The sequence below is a fragment of the Chionomys nivalis genome, chromosome 11, assembly GCF_950005125.1.
Source record: "Chionomys nivalis chromosome 11, mChiNiv1.1, whole genome shotgun sequence".
NCBI classification, from domain to species: Eukaryota; Metazoa; Chordata; class Mammalia; order Rodentia; family Cricetidae; genus Chionomys; species Chionomys nivalis.
Genome location: NC_080096.1, coordinates 19753754 through 19756709, shown reverse-complemented (window position 1 = coordinate 19756709; position 2956 = coordinate 19753754). Strand labels below are relative to the sequence as shown.

Genomic DNA, 2956 nt, shown 5'->3' with positions numbered 1-2956 from the left:
AATGCTCTTAACCACTGAGCCATCTCTCCAGCCCCCGGGGAGAGCACTTTAGACAACACCCAGTACCAGGGTCCAGCTCAGATGTCCTCTCTTCCTCACAGGAGGGTCTGTACCAATCAGCTTAAGCCTGAGGACCACACACATTTGAACCTTCCCTTAGTGGCTCATTTTATTCCTAGCAATTCTTAGAAATCCTGCTTGACAGGATATGATAACCTGGAAGAGGCCACACAGGATTCAGCAGGTTCTAGATGCGCCTGGGTGTATGAAAGCCCCTGGCCAAGTTCCCCTTTCCTGCAACTCTTCTCTATTTCCTGACTACTCTTACTTCCCCCAAAGGCTCAAGTTTTGTCGAAACCAACCTTAGTTTGTCTGTTTGTCCTTCAGCATGTCCAGGGTCACTGGGATCATGAGACCCTGTGGATGGCGCAGGTGAAAGGCCTCCTGTTATCGCCAAAGGAAACTCCAATTCCCTAAACTCCAAAAGGCAGTCTAGTGAGCTCAACCTGAACTGTAGGACAATTTCTGGCAGTTAGATAAAAGCCAGCATTCCTCAGGAACTTATGAAACTGATTCCCGTCCACCAAAAGGACTCATTTCCCTTACCTCTGGCAGAGGGACATATGGCTACCTGGTGGTACCTATCAGCATATCAGAGCCTATGCTGGCTTCCAGGTTCCCTCAGTATCAGTATCAAAAATACCTGTTACACATTGTGAAGTCCATGCTGGCATCCTAACCCTCCTCACCTCCTTCCATTTGGAGGCCCCAGCGAGATCAAGGCCCAAACCCAAACTTAGAAATTCGGAAGATACAGAGGCAGGCGGATCTCTGTGAGTTCGAGACCAGCCTGGTTTACAAGAGCTAGTTCCAGGACAGGCTCCAAAGCCACAGAGAAACCCTGTCTCGAAAAACCAAAAAAATAAAAAATAAAAAAAATAAAAAAAAAGAAATTCGGAAGATAGCTCTTTCCCATCTTGCAAGATGGCGGGTGAAAAAGCCAAGAAACCTGATACAAAAGAGAAGAAACCTGCAGCCAAGAAGGGTGGCGGTGATGCCCCTGCCGCTGGTGCAGCCAAAAAGGGTAACCCTAAGGCTAAAAAGCTCAAGAAAGGGAAGCCCCATTGCAGCCGAAATCCAGTCCTTGTTAGTGGAATTGGCAGGTACTCCCGATCTGCTATGTATCCCAGAAAGGCCATGTACAAAAGGAAATACACAGCTGCAAAAACCAAGGTTGAAAAGAAGAAGAAAAAGGAAAAGGTCCTTGCCACTGTCACAAAACCAGTTGGTGGTGACAAGAATGGTGGTACCCGGGTGGTTAAGCTTCGAAAAATGCCCAGGAATTATCCTACCGAAGATGTGCCTCAGAAGCTGCTGAGCCATGGCGAAAAGCCCTTCAGTCAGCACGTGAGACGCCTGCGCGCCAGCATCGCTCCTGGGACTGTCCTCAGCATCCTTACTGGGCGCCACAGGGGCAAGAGAGTGGTTTTCCTGAAGCAACTGGGCAGTGGTTTACTGCTTGTGACAGGACCTTGCCCTCAACAGAATTCCTTTGAGAAGAACACATCAGAAGTTTGTCATAGCCACCTCTACAAAAGTTGATATCAGCACGGTTAAAATCCCCAAACACCTGACTGATGCTTACTTCAAGAAAAAGCAGCTGCGTAAGCCCAGGCATCAGGAGGGCGAGATCTTTGACACAGAGAAGGAGAAATACGAGATTACAGAGCAGCGCAAGGCTGATCAGAAAGCGGTGGACTCGCAGATTCTGCCAAAGATCAAAGCTGTTCCTCAGCTGCAGGGCTACCTGCGCTCTCAGTTCTCTCTGACGAACGGGATGTATTCTCAGAAACTGGTTTTCTAAATTGCTGACGACCTAATTAAACAGCTTTATGTGTCAAAAAAAAAAAAAAAGCCGGGCGGTGGTGGCGCACGCCTTTAATCCCAGCACTCAGGAGGCAGAGGCAGGCGGATCTCTGTGAGTTCAAGGCCAGCCTGGTCTACAGAGCTAGTTCCAGGACAGGCTCCAAAGCTACAGAGAAACCCTGTCTCGAAAAACCAAAAACCAAAACAAACCAAAACAAAAAACCAAAAAAAAAAAAACCAAAAACAAACAAACAAACAAAACATAAGAAAGAAAGAAAGAAAGAAAGAAAGAAAGAAAGAAAGAAAGAAAGAAAGAAAGAAAGAAAGAAAGAAAGAAAGAAGAAATTAGGAAGCTGGGCCCTTCTCTCTGGTCCCCCAGGACTGAACAGCTGCTCTCCAGGTATGCTCACCTTGAAGACATCCTAAGGCCCTGAGCATGCCTTTGATTCAGTAGAGGGAAACAGTGAGTTCCTTTTTTCTCTCTTTTTATGGAGGCCTCCTTTGGTAAGTTATAAAAACTTTTTGTTGTTGGTTTTTTGTTTTGTTTTGGTTTTTGAGACAGGCTTTCTCTGTGCCACTTTGGAGACTATCCTGGAACTCGCTCTGTAGATCAGGCTGACCTTGACTCACAGAAATCCCCCTGCCTCTGCCTCCCTGTGCTGTGATTAAAGCTGTGTGCGCCATCACTGGCCAGCTGAAACTTTAAACTCTTTCTGTGATGTCTGGTTCTGTGGGATCCCATTCTGAGAATGTGGTGATGGAGGTCTGACAAGCTCCAACATTCCTCCATCCAGAGCAACAAGAAAGATATCTCAAGGCCCATCTGGTTATTTCTGGTTATTTGGAAATTCAGCCAGAGCCACCAGTACTTTTCCTGACCCATGTTTAGACCCTGGTGATGCTGGGAGCCAGGAAATTGGAGAGGCCCTGCACCCGAGCATCCATTGGTAGGGTTTCAATGCCTAGGCTGTACAACAGGGCCAAGAAGCCATGAGGACTGTGTGTTCTGTGATACCAGGGGCCAAGGGACTGGATAGGTCCAACACAGAACATGGGGCATTACCTGGATCTGAGACCGAAGTCTGAGAGG

The 2956-nt window shown here is 47.4% G+C and overlaps 1 pseudogene; it reads left to right on the top strand.

The window, feature by feature from the left end:
• Positions 1–984: 984 nt before the first annotated feature.
• LOC130884133 (60S ribosomal protein L6-like) lies at positions 985–1864 on the top strand (annotated as a pseudogene).
• The last annotated feature ends 1092 nt before the right edge of the window (positions 1865–2956 follow it).